At 42.3% G+C, this 19,308-nt stretch overlaps 1 long non-coding RNA gene across 3 annotated transcripts; it reads right to left on the minus strand.

Annotated features, from left to right (window-relative positions):
- Positions 1-14,156: 14,156 nt before the first annotated feature.
- LOC123399482 lies at positions 14,157-16,941 on the minus strand. 3 transcript variants are annotated; one of them, XR_006610379.1, is made up of 3 exons: positions 16,077-16,941; positions 15,703-15,770; positions 14,157-14,773 (listed from the first exon to the last, which is right to left on the minus strand). It is a non-coding gene; the product is annotated as an uncharacterized LOC123399482 (long non-coding RNA). The 3 variants fall into 3 exon arrangements; XR_006610378.1 differs by having other exon boundaries at positions 14,157-14,616; positions 14,699-14,773; positions 15,703-16,941; XR_006610377.1 differs by having other exon boundaries at positions 15,703-16,941.
- Between the last annotated feature and the right edge of the window lie 2,367 nt (positions 16,942-19,308).

Genomic DNA, 19,308 nt, shown 5'->3' on the forward strand with positions numbered 1-19,308 from the left:
CCGAAAACATATAAAATATGTGGGGTTGCATAACAAAATTAATGTCACACGTAAATGCGAGATAAAGACCTAAACACGGAAAATAAACTAGCGACAAATCCCTACACGTAAAAATACCAATGACTACTCTAACATACATGGAAAAGTGGTTCCTACAACATGAACACTTCTACTACGACATACGAGCAATCCGGTCTTGCGCGAAAAATAAATACGGGCGTCTATCCTATTGGAACAGCATGTTAATCTATGCATTCGGCATGCTACATCACGTCAAACAAATATGCAAGTTTTATAATCGGATTCTACGCGCAAAACTACATCAAATACATATGCTACACGCTTCGTTCCGACACACGAAATAAAAGATACGGGCATACCAAATATCGTCTATATACTGGAATTAATCTAATCCGGAAAAAAAAACCTAAATTACTAACTGGGCCGATAGGTGGGCGCAAAGCAATTAAGGTGCGCTGGGGCGAGGGATAGATCACCTTGGGGCCTCGGGCCGGTTCGATCTGGGAGGAGGGTTGGTGGAGGCTTGGGCCTGACGAGGCATGGCGCTCGGCTGCTGGGCCACATGCGAGGCGGGAGGCCGGCCCATGCAGGGCGGAGGCCCAGGCGAGGCACCTGGCGGGGCGCTGGCGCCTCCTCCCGCACGCACACAGGCAACCAGCGGCGGGAGCTGGCCACGGCGGCTCATCGGTCCGGCGCAGGGGGGCGCAGGCGGCGGGAAAACCGGCGGGATCCACCGAATCTAGTCGTGGGGAATCCATTCCCGGTGGTGGTGGACCGAGGCGGCGCCCGGGCAAGCAGATCGGCGGCGGGGGAAACCAGCGAGGTTCCTGGCTCGGGTAGGCATGGCAGCGGCTGGAGGAGCTGCAGCGGGCGACGGCGCTCTAGGGCTGGCCCGGGGCATGCGGCCCGAGAGGAGGAGGCAGGGGCAGCGCGGCGCAGCTGCGGAACCGAGGCGGCGGCGAGGTGCTCGGGAGGAGGAGGCTCGGGCAAGGCGGCGGCGGCGGATGGGCCTGCCCGGGCCCGATCTGGCCTCGGCGGGCCCGCGGCGGATGGTGGGTGGTGGGAGGAGAGAGATGGCTCGGCTAGGGTTAGGGGGTTGCACGATTTTCGAGGCGGAGGGGGGTTGGCTGGCTAAAATTAAGGAGGAGGTCTATTTATAGAGAAAGGGGGGCTAGGTTAACCGGAATTGCGTTCCAAATCCAACCGCGCAGTCGGAATCGAATAATTCCGAACGTGGGAACGGGAGTGGCCGTGTAGGGTGGTTTACCGAAGACGAGAGGGGAAACGGGCGGCGCGGCAACACGATTTGAAACACCGATGGTAGACCGAATACGGTGCCGCTACGGTCGACCGTTCGGGTACCAGGCAGGCTCCGATCGCGGCGAAATTCGACATGCGGCCTCGCCATAAGTAATTACGACCGCATGCCAAGTTTCACCCCGATCAGAAAAAGTTTTCAACACAGTTTTAAAACAGGATTTTGAACGATGTCGCGGGCGCGTGCCTGTGCGATCGGGCTCAGAACGGACAACGACGTGAACCGGCAACTAGCAACGGATGTAAGTTTTGAAAACTGGCGGCAACGGAGATGCCGATGCAATGCAGATGATGCGAATGATGCGATGATGATGCGACAAAAGAAAATAGACACACGACGAAAACGGAATAGAAGAGGAATCTTCTGGGGCGTCGGCATCGGGTTGTCACAGATGGCAAGTATAGTTGTAAAAGTATGGCAACTTCTCTATTTTGGTAAACTATAGTTGCCATGTCTAATTAACGGTAGTTGTCATGTGCAATCAAACCATAGTTGCCATGTGTGATTAACTATTTGTCCTATGTGGTCAAACAATAGTTGCCATGTGTGATTAACTAGTTGCCACGTGTGATCCAACCATAATTACCATGTATGATCGATTAATCATAGTTGTACATGTGTATTTACCTAGTTGCCACATACACGCAACTGGAGTTGCCATCTAGCAACATATCATAGTTGTCATGTGTGTTTACCTAGTTGCCACGAACGTGCAACTACAGTTGTCATCTAGCAACGTACGAGCGTCGTGTTGGCAAAGGGCAGTTCATCCACACGTGTGCGAACTAGGTGTTGACTGTGTGGCGTTGAAGAGTTCGCACACACATAATGATGCCTACGTGACACAGAAAAATCATCAAACGTTGTCAATATCCATGCAAAACAGAATCAACGTGGATCCACTCGTGTGAGCGAAATGAAAACATGCCATACGGATGGACTTTACCATTTAGGTCCTTTTTTATCATAACATATATGAAATACAGGTCCTTGTGTTTCCAGATTAAGGGATGTCAGTGTCGGCCACTTGTGAAGTACAACTGAATTAAACGTATGTACTTTAGTTCAATTACTATGCACGAGGTTGATGTGTGTCAGGTAACTAACAATTGCATACTCCCTCCATTCCATAGTGTAGTGCTAGAGATTTTTTGAAAAGTCAAACTTAGCAAACTTTGACCAAGTTTTTAAAGAAACAATCTACTCCTTTCATTTCTAAATAAATATCTTCTTAGAGATGCCATTACAAACTACATACGTAACAAAATTAATGAATCTTACACTTTAAATTATGTCTATATACATCCGTATATGGTTTGTTTATAAAAATCTTTAAAAAAATATATATTTAGAAACGGAGGGAGTATTTCATAATATGAAAATATAACTCATGATGTATCCAATGATATGCATTTAATATTCTAAACATGCATGTTTTTGCCTATAAAAATGGTCAAGTTTGACTTTTGAAAGAAAAAAATTATAGACACTGTATTATGAAACCAAGGGAGTACGAATTTTGACCTCAATTGTCTTACGGCCACAACTATGCGCTTTATTGTCTGAGTGCACTACTGCAGAGTGCTTGCTAGTAAAATGAATATGTAGATTGTTGCTTGTTTTCTTCTGAAAACCGTATAGTTTGTTCTAGCTTGCTTCATATGCGATTGGCCTTCTAAATTCTGGACAGCATGAGATGAACTGTGCTTTTAGGAAGAGGAGTTTATAGAAATAGTGTACAACATTGGTTCATTTAAGATTCCATCACTAGTAGAAAATAGGGCTTTGGTTCGGGCCTGGCCAGCCCATTAGTCCCGGTTCTTCACGAACCGGGACCCATGGGGGCATTAGTCCCGGTTCATGAGCCCAGGGGCCGGTCGGGGCCTCGTGGGCATTGGTCCCGGTTCGTGTGGACCCATTTGTCCCGGTTCTAGGCACGAACCGGGACCAATGGGCCGCGCTCCTGGCCCACATTCATTGGTACCAGTTCATGCCTTGAACCGGTTTAGAAGGGGGCTTTAGCCCCGGTTTATGCCATGAACCGGGACAAATAATTTGCCTATATATACCCATCGCCGCGGCAGAGCACTCTGTTTTTTCTGGCCGACGAGGGGAGGGCATTTGGGTGCTCTAGCTTACCTCCTATGCACATGAGGTGTTCGATGAAATGCCCGAGCCACACTAGTTAAGCTTTCTCCTCTCGAAGCTCGACCTCGGAGCTCCATTTTTCCCGAGATTTGTCTAGATTTAGCGGTCTGTCACGCCCCGTCCCCGTTTTCACCGCTGGGGCACGTCCATGTATACATCCGCAATGTCGTGTGCAAGCTCCTCCGCAGACAGTGAGGTAAGTTGATTTGGATTTTCGGTTGACATTGGATTTGGGGATTTCTCATCTAGGGTTTCGCGGGATGGGCCGTAATATGCGCCTTTCTGGCTCGTAGGTGGATGGTTGCGGGATTGTGCAGTTCCAATCCGAATTTTTCATTCCCAATCCAAGTTTCTACGGCCTTGAGGAGCGCTCGAATCACCGTTGCCCGAGGCATGGGCTAATTCCTGCTCGCCGTGTTTCTTGGGGTGGAGCAAGCACGGGAAGAAGGTTTTTGGGTTGTCCACTCGATGTAATTCCTCAAAACATCATTTGGTACTCTGTTTTCATCGATTTATTGCAAAGTTATGAATTTCACCTAATTATGTGAACTCTGGTTTAACAGCTTCCTGATGAGTGTGATTGGGTTGTTTGGATTGACCCCCCTCCCATTGAGCTAGTGGGGCAAGCTTTTGAGGAGCTCCATGGTGGCCTTGAACGTAGTTGGATCAAAGCTAGTAGGATGGAGAAGAAGGTTATGGATCTGAACAATGAAAACAAGAAAATGCAATTGAAGTTGCATAAAAGGAATGAGCTCATGGAAACAATGGATTTTCTCTTTGTTCTTGGCATCATCATTGTGGCTAGTTTACTTTCTATTTGATCTAAGCAAACCAATTAAGTGGTTGTGTGTGTTACGTTTCTGCTAGTGTGTTGTGCCCTAGATGTAATTCTATCATTTGTGCACTGTTGTGAACTTGAACAAATGTAATGTTCTGCCCTAAATGTAATGGATATCATGTGTTGTGTTAAAATTGTCACCACTGCCAACTCGGAACCTTTTCAGAGTTCATTTCAAATGTTTTTCAATTTTATGGTCTTATAGCTCAAAATAATTAGTAAATGCATGAAAAATAACAAATGATGTCAGAAAGGGTTGTAAATTGTTGATGTGGCTTTGAATGGTGCATTTTGAACACAGAAAAACTATGGAGTTCAAATAAGTTCAAAAAAATGAAATCCCTTTGTAACAGACGAGTTTCCGTATGAAACCCTGATACTTCGAAAGAGATTGTCCGTTTTGTACACGAAGTGCATCCAGTTTTTGCCGTAACCCTCTCAACTTTCTCGCACATGCTATGTGGGTGAAATGATGATACCATGCCAACTTGGAACCTTTTCGGAGTTCATTTCAAATGCTTTTCAATTTCATGGTCTTATAGCTCAAAATAATCAGTAAATGCATGAAAAATAACAAATGAAGTCAGAAATGGTCGTAAATTGATGATGTGGCTTTGAATGGTGCATTTTGAACACACAAAAACTATGGAGTTCAAATAAGTTCAAAAAAATGAAATCCCTTTGTAACACACGAGTTTCCATATGAAACCCTGATACTTCAAAAGAGATTGTCCGTTTTGTACACGAAGTGTTGGGGAACGTCGCATGGGAAACAAAAAATTTCCTACGCGCACGAAGACCTATCATGGTGATGTCCATCTACGAGAGGGGATGTGTGATCTACGTACCCTTGTAGACCGTACAGCAAAAGCGTTAGTGAACGCGGTTGATGTAGTGGAACGTCCTCACGTCCCTCGATCCGCCCCGCGAACCGTCCCGCGATCAGTCCCACGATCTAGTGCCGAACGGACGGCACCTCCGCGTTCAGCACACGTACAGCTCGACGATGATCTCGGCCTTCTTGATCCAGCAAGAGAGACGGAGAGGTATATAGATGAGTTCTCCGGCAGCGTGACGGCGCTCCGGAGGTTGGTGGTGATCTTATCTCAGCAAGGCTCCGCCCGAGATCCGCAGAAACGCGATCTACAGGTGAAACCGTGGAGATATGTGGTCGGGCTGCCGTGGCAAAGTTGTCTCAAATCAGCCCTAAAACCTCCGTATATATAGGGGGAAGAGGGGGAGCCTTGCCTTGGGGCTCAAGAGGCCCCAAGGGGGTCGTCCGAGCCAAGGGGGGAAGGTCTCCCCTTCCAAACCGAATCCAACTTGGTTTGGAAGGTGGAGTCCTTCTTCCCTTTCCCACCTCCTCCTTTTTTTTTCCTTTTCTCTTTGATTTTCTTCCTATGGCGCATAGGGCCTTCTTGGGCTGTCCCACCAGCCCACTAAGGGCTGGTGCGCCACCCCCAAGGCCTATGCGCTTCCCCGGGGTGGGTTGCCCCCCCCCCCCCGGTGAACACCCGGAACCCATTCTTCATTCCCGGTACATTCCCGGTAACTCCGAAAACCTTCCGGTAATCAAATGAGGTCATCCTATATATCAATCTTCGTTTCCGGACTATTCCGAAAACCCTCGTGACGTCCGTGATCTCATCCGGGACTCCGAACAACATTCGGTAACCAACCATATAACTCAAATACGCATAAAACAACGTCGAACCTTAAGTGTGCAGACCCTGCGGGTTCGAGAACTATGTAGACATGACCCGAGAGACTCCTCGGTCAATATCCAATAGCGGGACCTGAATGCCCATATTGGATCCCACATATTCTACGAAGATTTTATCGTTTGAACCTCAGTGCCAGGGATTCATATAATCCCGTATGTCATTCCCTTTGTCCTTCGGTATGTTACTTGCCTGAGATTCGATCGTCAGTATCCGCATACCTATTTCAATATCGTTTACCGGCAAGTCTCTTTACTCGTTCCGTAATACAAGATCCCGCAACTTACACTAAGTCGCATTTCTTGCAAGGCTTGTGTGTAATGTTGTATTACCGAGTGGGCCCCGAGATACCTCTCCGTCACAAAGAGTGACAAATCCCAGTCTCGATCCATACTAACTCAACTAACACCTTCGGAGATACCTGTAGAGCATCTTTATAGTCACCCAGTTACGTTGCGACGTTTGATATACACACAAAGCATTCCTCCGGTGTCAGTGAGTTATATGATCTCATGGTCATAGGAACAAATACTTGACATGCAGAAAACAGTAGCAACAAAATGACACGATCAACATGCTACGTCTATTAGTTTGGGTCTAGTCCATCACATGATTCTCCTAATGATGTGATCCCGTTATCAAGTAACAACACTTGCCTATGGCCAGGAAATCTTGGCCATCTTTGATCAACGAGCTAGTCAACTAGAGGCTTACTAGGGACAGTGTTTTGTCTATGTATCCACACAAGTATTGTGTTTCCAATCAATACAATTATAGCATGGATAATAAACGATTATCATGAACAAAGAAATATAATAATAACTAATTTATTATTGCCTCTAGGGCATATTTCCAACACGAAGTGCATCCAGTTTTTGTCGTAACCCTCTCAACTTTATCGAACATGCTATGTGGGTGAAATGATGATACCATGCCAACTTGGAACCTTTTTAGAGTTCATTTCAAATGCTTTTCAATTTCATGGTCTTATAGCTCAAAATAATCAGTAAATGCATGAAAATAACAAATGAAGTCAAAAAGGGTTGTAAATTGATAATGTGGCTTTGAATGGTGCATTTTGAACACGGCAAAACTATGGATTTCAAATAAGTTCAAAATAATGAAATCCCTTTGTAACAGACGAGTTTCCGTATGAAACCCTGATACTTCGAAAGAGATTGTCCGTTTTATACACGAAGTGCATCCAGTTTTTGCCGTAACCCTCTCAACTTTCTCGCACATGCTATGTGGGTGAAATGATGATACCATGCCAACTTGGAACCTTTTCAGAGTTCATTTCAAATGCTTTTCAATTTCATGGTCTTATAGCTCAAAATAATCAGTAAATGCATGAAAAATAACAAATGAAGTTAGAAAGAGTTGTAAATTGATGATGTGGCTTTGAATGGTGCATTTTGAATACAAAAAAACTATGGAGTTCAAATAAGTTCAAAAAAATGAAATCTCTTTGTAACACACGAGTTTCCGTATGAAACTCTGATACTTCGAAAGAGATTGTCCGTTTTGTACACAAAGTGCATCCAGTTTTTGTCGTAACGCTCTCAACTTTCTCGCACATGCTATGTGGGTGAAATGATGATACCATGCCAACTTGGAACCTTTTCAGAGTTCATTTCAAATTCTTTTCTATTTCATGGTTTTATAACTCAAAATAATCAGTAAATGCATGAAAAATAACAAATTAAGTTAGAAAGGGTTGTAAATTGATGATATGGCTTTGAATGGTGCATTTTGAACACAAAATCTATGGAGTTCAAATAAGTTCTAAAAAAATGAAATCCCTTTGTAACACACGAGTTTCCGTATGAAACCCTGATACTTCCAAAGAGATTGTCCGTTTTGTACACGAAGTGCATCCAGTTTTTGCCGTAACCCTCTCAACTTTCTTGCATATGCTATGTGGATGAAATGATGATACCATGCCAAAATAAAAGAGAGGCGCAATGCTCACCTGCACGTTGCTTAGCTTCAGGCCAACGTGCAGGTGAGCACTGCGCTTCTCCCTTCATCGTGTCTACACTCAGGGCTTATAAACCGCTGCGAGTGCCTCTCGCTTGGCGAGGTGGGACTAAAAAATAGCTGCAGAAAGAATCAACTAAAAAACTCTTTTACCGGTTCATGCCACGAACCGGTACTAAAAGGTGCTCGTGGGGCCCCAGCCTTAAAACATGTACCAAATAAAATGCCTTTGTAACAGCCTTAGAACTGGTACTAAAGGAATCAACTAAAAAGCTTTTACAAACCTCTAGTATTATTGAAACTAAAATTATATAGAATTTTGTTACAAACTTTAATAGCAAAAAGAATTATCATAAAATAAAATAAATAAGTAATTAGAATTTTGTTCAAAACATTAAAAGCAAAAAAGAATTATCATAAAAGAAAATAAATAAGTAATTAGAATTTTGTTACAAACTTTAATAGCAAAAAGAATTATCGTAAAAGAAAATAAATAAGTAATTAGAAACAAAAAAGAAAGCAAAAAAACTGGGAAAAAATTAAAATAAAGGAATCAACTAAAAAGATTTTATAAACCTCTAGTATTATTGAAACTAAAATTATATAGAATTTTGTTACAAACTTTAATAGCAAAAATAATTATCATAAAAGAAAATAAATAAGTAATTAGAATTTTGTTCAAAACATTAAAAGCAAAAAGAATTATCATAAAAAAAGAAATAAGTAATTAGAATTTTATTACAAACTTTAATAGCAAAAAGAATTATCGTAAAAGAAAATAAATAAGTAATTAGAAACAAAAAAGAAAGCAAAAAACAGGAAAAAAAAATAAAAAAAAGTGCCACCTACATGGCCACCACGGCCTGCATAAAACTAGAAACCCATTACTAGGGCTAGGATGCAGGCCCGCAGTAGGCCCAATAGGCCCACAAGCACATAGAGTGATTTTAGGCCCGTAAGCGTGCAGTAGAGAGGAGCTCGAAGTGGTTGGTTCGGCAGGGCTTATAAACCACTCCGAGCCCCTCTCGGCTAGTGAGGTGGGACTAAACATAGCACCGCACCGCGCAAGGCCTTTGGTCCCGGTTGGTGGCACCAACCGGGACTAAAGGGAGGCATTGGTATCGGTTGGTGCCACCAACTGTGACCAAAGGCCTATGCTTCCCGCCCTTTGGGCTACTGAAAAGAGACCTTTGGTCCCGGTTTGTGCCACCAACCGGTACCAATGCCTCTACTTCCCGTTCGTCGGGCTGTTGAAAAGAGACCTTTGGTCCCGGTTGGTGCCACCAACCGAGACTAAAGGTGGGGCTATAAAAGCGACACTTTAGAAATTTTGATCTCTCCCCCTCTCTCCATTCGATCCCAACGCCGCCAGGCTGCCCGTCCGTCTCCGCCTCGCCGTCGCCGTCGTCGCCCCGCGTCGCCCCGACGCCGTCGCCGCCCCCCACCCCGCGACGTCGTCGGCCCCTGCCCATCGCCGCCCCGCCCCGGCCCGCGCCGCACCTCACCGTCGACCGTCGTCGCGCCGCCCCGCCCCGCGCTGCACCTCGCCGTCGCTGTCGCCGTCCCTGACACCGTCGCCGTGAGCAAAGATTTTTTTTCTGTTAAAAGATTTTTTTGGGTGATATTATTGTTGAATATGCATGTTTGTATGTTCATATATATGCAAAGATCGAATATGTCAAAAGGAAAAAATAAGAAGAGAAAGTGTTTAATATAATTAGTTAGAAAAATAATAGAACTATAGTTAAACTAGTTTATTTTTAGTAAGTACTACTTTATTTTATTTATAGTAAGTGCTTCATATATAGTTGAACTAGCTAGTTGATTTAATAAACTACTTTATTTTACTATATATAGAAGTAGTTTGTTTTTAGTAAGTACTACTTTATTTATTTATAGTAAGTGCTTAGTAGTTGAACTAGTTGATTTAATTAATAAAACTACTTTATTTAACTATATATAGAAGTAGTTCCCGCATCGACGTCGACTTGTTGTTATATATAGTCGTGACACACTTTATTTAACTATGTATGATGATGATTAATTAGTAGGACTTGTTGTTATATATGATGATGCATGATGCGAGCATGAAGAGTTATTATATATAGATGTTCAATTCTTTTGATATATATAGTGTGTCACGATTATATTGTTGTTTACACACATTTACCACATTAAAACAGGAAATGTCTGACGATGGATATTGCGAATGTGAATATTGCGGCGACTCTCGGGTATGTGCGACATGCCTCACCTGCGAGACGATAGGTTCTTCAGCATGAAGCTTGACGAGAACGGCGATATGTACCTCCCTTGTCATGCAAGAAGATATGTGTTGGAGAGGCTCGGTTTCGAAGACCACAAGAGAATTGAGACGAGGAGCGCTAAGCTGAGGACTATACATCATCACACATTTTTTATCCAAGTATTTAATTCAGTTTTTCAAACAGAATTTGGGTGCTCAAAGTCGGAAGATCTTTGCAAGGCATATGGATTTCAGAAGGGAATGGAAATCACCTTCGATCTTCGTCCTGAAGATAATATGCCAGACAACATCAACATTTGGGTGGTTGTCGATGATATGCTTCCTATTTTATCTCCATGTGAGTTTCTCAACCATATTTGTCAAGTAATTTACAATTATATTTATAAATAGTTGGTGTAGTCAACTTGTTTTCCTCTCGTAATTTACATGTCATGTGGTGTTCATCGTCTATTAAAACTTTGGTCACACGTTGCAGGTTCCTAGTTATTAGGCCATAGTTATAATTATATCATGTTACATGTTGTACAAACAACAACAACAACCCAAATTGTGGTCGTTTTGAATGGTTTATATAATGTCCACGTCTTGTGGACAATTACAAAATTTCTAAGTATTTTTAAAACATTAAATTATTACAAAATTTGGTTGGTTGTCGATGATATGCTTCCTGTTTTACCTACATGTGAAATAATTTGCATTTATATTTAGAAATAGTTGGTGTTCATCTATATACTAAATTTGTTAAATTATAATTTACAGCTTATTTCGTTGCTTCGACTGAATTACGAAAATTAATTGACACGACACACTACACGTATGGATCACATCTAACTTGGGAGGAGAAGGATGATCTTCTCCACTTTCTTATTGCTGGTGTTCTGGCATCTAGGGATACCTTCCCGTATCATTTTGGAATTGGCCAAAATTATTCATTTTACATGGCACTAGTGCATAGGTTGAGTTCAGATGACATTCGTCGAAATGTCTTGGTAAGAGTTTCCTAATTAAGTACGCTCCACTATTGCATAAATAGTGTTGATTACATTTCTAACTAGGTTATTATTATGTTCCTCAACAGCAACTGCCACATGATGTAGTGCCTCCGTTAATGGACCCAGAAGGTCAAATGAGAATTAGAAGCCCGCTGAGGGCTGAGTTCTATGCTCCATACTTGATTAACTTCAAATCAAGATAAAAAAGACTCCAAATTGAAGCATGGAGAGAAATAAAGAAGGTTCGCAAGCCACAAGCTGGAGACCGTTGGATCTCTGTGATTCATCATGGAGCCATAGGTCTTATTATGTTTTATGACATTATATCTAAGAGCGAGGACTAGGTCTTATGAGAGACAGGTTATTCTAGTTTATATTATTACTTGACATGATCGATTAATTAGGATGCATGATGCATATGATGACTATATATATATATATATATATATATATATATATATATATATTATGATGTTTCTCTGTTTTATTTTATGTGTATCATATGATAACTTGGTATATGATTAAGTTGATGATGAGTTGTTAGATGATCGATTAGAATACTATTGCCATTCGACGAAAATGATATGAAATGATATAGTGTAAAAAAATGCATATATGTGCATGTAACTCGTGTCTACATTTTGTAAATATGTTCGACAAAGCACGACGGATGAGCAAGCACGGAGATATATAAGAGAGGACACTTTTCTCTATTAGCTAGCTAATAACAACCTAAATTAACCCCTAAACCAGCCCCTTTAAAAAAAACCTCAGCTCCAGCCAGGTGCTGACGCGTGGATGCCTTTTGGTCCCGGTTGGTGTCATCAACCGGGACTAAAGGCCCCCCTGCCTGGCCTGGCCGTAGCAGCCATGTGGAGGCCCATCTGTCCCGGTTCGTGTAAGAACCGGGACTAAAGGCAAAGGGCATTAGTAACGACCTTTTTGTCCCGGTTCCGAAACCGGGACAGAAGGTCCTTATGAACCGGGACAAAAGGCCCTTTTTCTACTAGTGCATGTATGCACAGTACTCTTTTTTCCGAAACGGAATGCACAGTACTCTTCTATTGACTAGTAAGCTTGCACGTGCAATGCACGTCTTGAATAATACAATTTTTTTATTATACTTTAATAACAATATAACGATCTATTAACCATTTGAAATACAAATATTGGCAAATTTCATAATAACTACACCAAATATGCTCCTTCCTAAAATTTTAAGTTATATATACTCTAAGTCTGTTACCACATGAAATATGAACATGATACATTTTTAAACATCTCAAAAGTGCAACAACGCAAATATGTGGTATTGGGTGGTGTACTTTAAGCATCCATCAAAAAATGATTTCAGCAGAGTACTTCTATCTGGTGCTGCAGTGATAGGATAAGTTTGTCACACACCTGAACAACCAACAGAAATGAAATTAACGATCATAAAACATCATGGCATGGTAACAAAACATGCTTATAGAATTAACCATGGGTTAAGTAGTTACCCTTAACAGAACTAACCATTCTAGATGGTTGGCTGGTCTTGGTCTATTGCATTTATAGAATTACTCAGTCCAACCATTCTATATAATATGTACTGAATTTATAAAATTACTCGGTCCATCTAGGCTGGTCCAAACATATTTGTATAACCAGCCAACCCATTAACAAAACTTCATGCGGACTAAGGGGTTGTTTGGTTCTACACCTAGCAATGCCACACTTTGCCACAAAATGTTACCACACTTGCATTAGATTAGGGGTTGTGCGGATTGTAACTACCTTTGCCATATATTGCCACGTCATTTTTGTCACACTTGCCTTACTTGAGTTACTCAAATTGTTAGCCACATTCTTGCCTAAGGGAATCTTGTCACACTTTCTGTATGTATGACATATGTAGTTCACTCCTCATAAAAAATCTTACCATAGGTGTAGCAAGAACCAAACACCCACCTAACTTCATCAAACAACCCCTTAGTTCTTCAAAATAAGAGCCACAAGTTGGCAAGTCTAAGGGAATATTGCCACATTCTTTGAGTGTATGCGATGTGGAATCTTGCCAAACGTGTGCCTTGAACCAAACATCCACCTAAGTTGGTCAAACTTGGCTTGAGTAATATCTACTGCATTTATGAAAAACTTTACTATTTCTAAAAAGTTACAAGCTTAGTTTGGAATACAAATGTTCCCTCCATCCCGAAATACTCCACTTATTTTGGGACGGAGAGAGTATCAAATTAGCCTTTAACAGAATGCATATAGATACACGTTTTTGCACTTAGTTTATCTAGTGATCAGATTAAAAACTTCAGTAAACATAACATGGATCCAGTCCAAAATTTCCGGCCATCCGCCCTAGATTCCTTAGATAAAAGTGCAATCTTTGACCATACTTTCCCGATAAATATAGTTGTTCATAACTTAATCTTGGTTTGTAGCTGAAGATTGGTGATTTATGATTAACCATGGTAGGAGCCTAAGCTGAAAAACAATAATTTCTAGAAAACGGAAACAGGTTAATTAGAGCATGAAAAGCATTTCTAGTTGTTCTTGTGTCAGTGCCAACAAATCTGTACATTCCATGTATAAATTTTCTAGGTACCACACACCAAATATCCGCCTCCCAAAGTCTTACCAAGACCAATCAAATAAACAAAGAGGATCCTGGAGTTAATAACGTTCCAACATATAATCTTGTCCATCATTTTTTGCATTATATGTTAGTACAAAAGTTACAAAGTTATGGTATTATGAAATTAATTTTTTTATAAAAATGATGATGATTTTTTACCTAACAAATTTTATATACTCTCTTTTCTCAAGAAAACAATCTGAAGCCCCTTTATTTGTCATGAGCCAAATTTAGACTGCCCGCTATTAATATGACATCTATTTAATAACAGGTGTAATAGTTCATAACCAATAATAGCGCAATACCTGATATCATCACACTACAACATTGACGTATGCACCAGCATGGGAATGGCAAGGACATTCAAGTAAGAGATAACAGTGCCAAGAATAGCCATATTTGAAATTACTCTTATCTCGAAGATCCCCCAAATATACAACCTGTTAGCCAGATCGCCTCTTGCTCCTCCGGTAGAAATCACCTTCCATTCTACATTTCCCCATCTCATTCCTCCAACACAAATAACTGCCTCCCTGAGATGGCCATTTCTCAAAAACTTGAAGGGTATCAAAACAAATCGTGAGGACGGTTTACTTATCCTGAAGATTTGGTAGCCAACATCTTTTTTTGTAGGTACCTCAGCATGAGCTTCAACAACATGACAAATGTTATCCCTAACTGTTCGAGAAAAATGATTTATGTTCTGAAATTTTGGAAAACAGAGCAAAACCTAAATAACAATATGCAAGATAAAAAATAATTAGTATAACAAAAGAAATTCTTACTTATTATGAATGGTCTCACCGACATGATAGCAGACTGTACAACCATCTCTGCCCTTGCCAAATTACAGGAAGCTCCTAAATGAAAGAACGATTAATAACAGAAATGCATAAGCAAAACAACATAAATTCTACTCCCTCCGTACCACAATATAAGTTTTTTTGCAAGCTATGTTAGCTTGTAAAAAAGCCTTATATTGTGGGACACAGGGAGTAATAATGAACTATAACCCATGACACTATGATAGGTATCCAAGCAATCTGTTATGTTATATTACTCTAATCATGGTATTGTGCAATAAATTATACAGAAGACCAAACAAATATCTTGCAATAAACTTGCAAAACTTATTGTATATTCATCCCGCGCTTGCACACATGATAGTGCCAGATGCACAAGCCCAAAGAAAAGATATGATAGGCTCCTAGAAAATATAAGCATGTCTCAACACCTCATTCGACGCACATGTCCAAACCCTCAATTTTAGCACGGTATACCACCCTTGTCACCGCGTATCCTTCTTCCCATTCTAGGCCCTATTTATCCTCCTTCCCGTTGTAAGCCATGGTGGTCGCGGTCCACCTGATCACAATAACCTATGCCTAGTCAAGTACAAAGAGAGCACGGTGTGAGGCAGGCAACGACCATCGACGCATTCCTAGGCCCGGCTTCAAGTGAAACAGGCATGTATCACAGGGCCGCATCAAGGCCAATCTGGTGCCCATGCGACGAGGTTTCTTCGACTAAATATTAAGGAGTTTCCATGAACCACTTGCTATTAACCAGGTGACAATGCGGCTAAATGAATCAAACATATGATTAAGTGATACACGGTATATATAGGTTAGGAATATGATATTCTTCATTCATGGTTTCTACATGCTTAATTGCTTCCTCTCTTGAATAGTATAGCAAGCCATGATCTAATAGATGCTTTTCACTCTTACTGTTTTATGAGATTTTGCTATCTTTTATACATGATCAAATAAATAGACCATATACATACCGATCAGTAATCCTCTCTTCGCTCAGTCCCCTACATGTAATCATATGATCCTCATGATCTTCAAATACCTGAGCACATCATCCATGCATCATAAAAAAGTAGTAAATTAGATATAAGAATTCATCCTAATAAACAAACTTGTGGTTTCAGTATGTATCTTTATGAAAAAACTGAACTGCGTAGGAAGCCAATGATATTCCATAATGTATTACCATACTAAATTGCTTATGATGGGTTAATACTCCATGGGATATAGATACAGAGATTTAAATGGAAAGACAAAAAGGAGCATAAAGCCTTTTCATTCAAGCATTGATACAAACAGTTGTTGGGCAGCCTCCTTGAACTGGAAATGGAAAAAAGAAAGGACGAACCTTCAGCTTGAGAATAAATTCAGAAGAAGCAGGAGCATAGATATCCCCACACCGCAAGAGAGATTGCATCGCATCCATTCAGTGTCCACCAACAGTAACAAGATCATATTACTATTCTGAACTGCTAGAAGATCTAGCTGAAGGAAAACTGCAGGAACGCTCATGTGCTGTGCTCGATTCCTGATGTGTGCGTAGGTGCAGGCAGTTCATGTTCGAGTTGTTGTCGCAGATCTTTGATTTCGCCACATTAGGAAGGGAGACAGGGGCGGCTAGACGTGGGCTGATGGCCGAGCGGCGGGCGGAGACCCGCGCATGAGAGTCCGGCGGCTTGAGGTGGCCACCATGGCGGGCATGGGGCGAAGGCGACGGCGAGGGGTAGAGGGCTGGAGGCGACGGCGAGCGAGGAGGAGCCGCGGCGGCGTCGAAAACATCCGTGAGGCGAGCGGCGGCCGAGGGTCAGGTGGTTTGGGGAAGTTGTTTTCTCGTCCGCGTGAGGGAGTTGTTTTTCTCGTCCGCGACAGGAGATTGGTCTCGTCTGTCGCCGCCGGGCTGGCCCGCGCCACCATCGAGACCCGGTCGACCTGCCTGGACCAGAGCTCGGATTAGCCGCACCTGTGGCAGTTCGTCGTGGCCGCCGCCGAAACTCGCAGGACCCGAGGGAGGAGATGTGCGGGTGGACGGGAAGGCGAGACCCGGCTTTGGGTGGCGCTGTGGCGGCGCATCGGGTGGAGCATGACGCGGAGGCGGGGCAGTGTTGGGAGGGGGAGGGGGAGGAGGAGCAGGACGGATGACGGTCGAAGGTCTAGGGCAGTGCGGGAGTGCCCTGGCCGTAACTTCCGCTGCTAACCATAGTTCGTGCGGGAGAAAACAGAGACCTTTGTTTACTGGAAAAAACGAAGGAGTCGGGATGATAGCGTGCGGTTATGCGCACACGGGAACGCAGGCTGAGACGAAGCCTGATTAGCATTTCGTTAACGATTTCGTTAACAGAGATTTTTAACCATTGATGATTTAATTAGACGGTTGAGATGATGAGTTGGATCTGCCCTTTCGTGATTTTAATAGTAAAGATAGTAACTGATACCATACCTGACTCTGTTTTCTGCAGGATATAGCATAACATAATTTGCAGGATACATCATAACATATATGACGATGCTTGCAGACGGAGGCCATACCTTAAACCCGCTACGGCGATCAAGCTGGAATCACGATGCCGTTGGCGCCGCCTGCACTGACGGTTGGGGAAGCAAATTCCAAGGCCAATCTACCCTGCTGTGGTGTGGGTAGGGGCAATCTTCATCCTCTGTATTTACATCAGCGGCGCCGTTGCCTTGACATACATACACCCTCTACACCCACCCTTACATCCCTGTTGGCCGCTCATGGTGTCTGCCGGCTCTGATGTTATTGGGTATCTACATGGCGCTGGTCAATGTGGTATTGGTACACATGACCCTGTTCCTGTCGAACGCCCTTGTTGCCCTGCGGGAAGCACTCGCCGAGATTGGTTGGTTTTGGGTCGGTCGACCTTGTTAAAAATATGAGTAATTTATCATAAAATTTTGTTAAAAGAAAAGCTAGGGAAACATGACTATCATAAAATAGATGAAACAAGACATGAATATAAAGATGAGACGGCGAAAGACATGTGCCATATGATTTAGAAGAGAACATATGTAGAGTCGTTCTATATACACAAGGCATCATATGGAGTGATGAACAGAAACGGGACATATCTAGAAGGGAAACTATAACAAAAAGTTACGGTACGAACTCAACGAAAAAGAACATGAGTACGTGATGAGTTGCAGCAGCAGTAGGGTTGGTGTTGCCGTTGTCGTTGGCCATGTTATCGAAGAGGTGTTCGACGTCGGGGAAGTAGTCGTCGTCCGGGAAGAGATCGTCGATGTCCTTGATGGAAGCCAGTAGTCGCGCTGAGCGCTCCCCAAAAACCTCATCGCCCTTCTCCCGTACAGGACTCGAAGAGACGGAGTTTCGGAGGCTTACTGTCCCGACCTACGGTGCACGGCACAAATAGGGATGTGGAAGAACGTAGCAGCAGCACAGAGAAAGAAATCGGTGGCGAGAGGAAGTTATGATGCGTCTTCTCTGGAGAGGAGCGACATCTTTTTTATAGGCGCAAGAGAAGCAGACGAGAGACCAACAATGGGAGCCGAAGAGAGCGAGGGAGACGAAACGAACAGACAGCAGCCAAAGAGTGTTGCGTTCGCTTTCAATATTCACTACATTAAAACGTTCAGCTTCCGAGTGACCTTTCGTATACTAGTCGTGCGTGGTAAAAATTTAGTTCGGCTCGGCTTATTCCCGTGGCGCATCGTGACGAGGTGGGTGGCGGAGGAGCAGCACGCGTGTATGTTTCTCTTGTTCTGAAGCTCATACATGTGTGGAAACATCCTCTCTTATAAAAAGGTTCAACTTTCACTAAACTAACAATGTGAGACTAAACATTTCCGTCTCTTACCTTGCACAAATAAACTGCATGGGCCTTTAAAATTTATTAGGAATTTTTTCAATTATATATTAGACTGGCCTAAAAATAGACAAAATTCCAGCAAACCTGTCATGGCGATAGACCTTCTTCTGGTTTAATTTGGCCAGCCGTGGATGGTCATCAAAATGTTTTACAGTCTTGGCATTCTGATTGCTGGCGTCCTTGCTTTCTGGTGGTGGCTTGCTCGGACGTACAGGAAATGCGCTTAGCCTCGCTCTTCTGTTAACAGACATTGCAACTCTGTTTATTACTACTCCATTCGTTTCTAAAAATAAGTATTTTAAAATTTTTTACTAAAGGTTCACATATAAAGCAAAATAAATGAATCTATGTTTTAAAATATATTTATATACATCCGTATGTAGTTCACTAATGAAATCTTTAAAAATACTTATCTTTAGAAAAGGAGGGAGTGCCAATATTCTTGTCTTAACTTTGTCTATGAATGAATTTATCTAAATACAAAAATATGAATAGATACATTTATATCTAAACAAATCTAAAATAAGAATTTTAGAATGGAGGGAGTATATATTTGCTTGTGTTCTTGTACAACTGATTTGTCTGTGTATTTTTGTTGCTGCCTTATGCGTCAACGTATAAGCTCTCTTTCGTAAAAAAAAAAAAAGAGAATAAAAAAATGTATTAGCTCTCTGTTCAGATACTTGCACTGCAAACCTAATCATATGCCAAAAGCCGGCAGTGCATGCGATGCTC

Source organism: Hordeum vulgare, chromosome 5H (assembly GCF_904849725.1).
Source record: "Hordeum vulgare subsp. vulgare chromosome 5H, MorexV3_pseudomolecules_assembly, whole genome shotgun sequence".
Classification (NCBI taxonomy): domain Eukaryota; kingdom Viridiplantae; phylum Streptophyta; class Magnoliopsida; order Poales; family Poaceae; genus Hordeum; species Hordeum vulgare.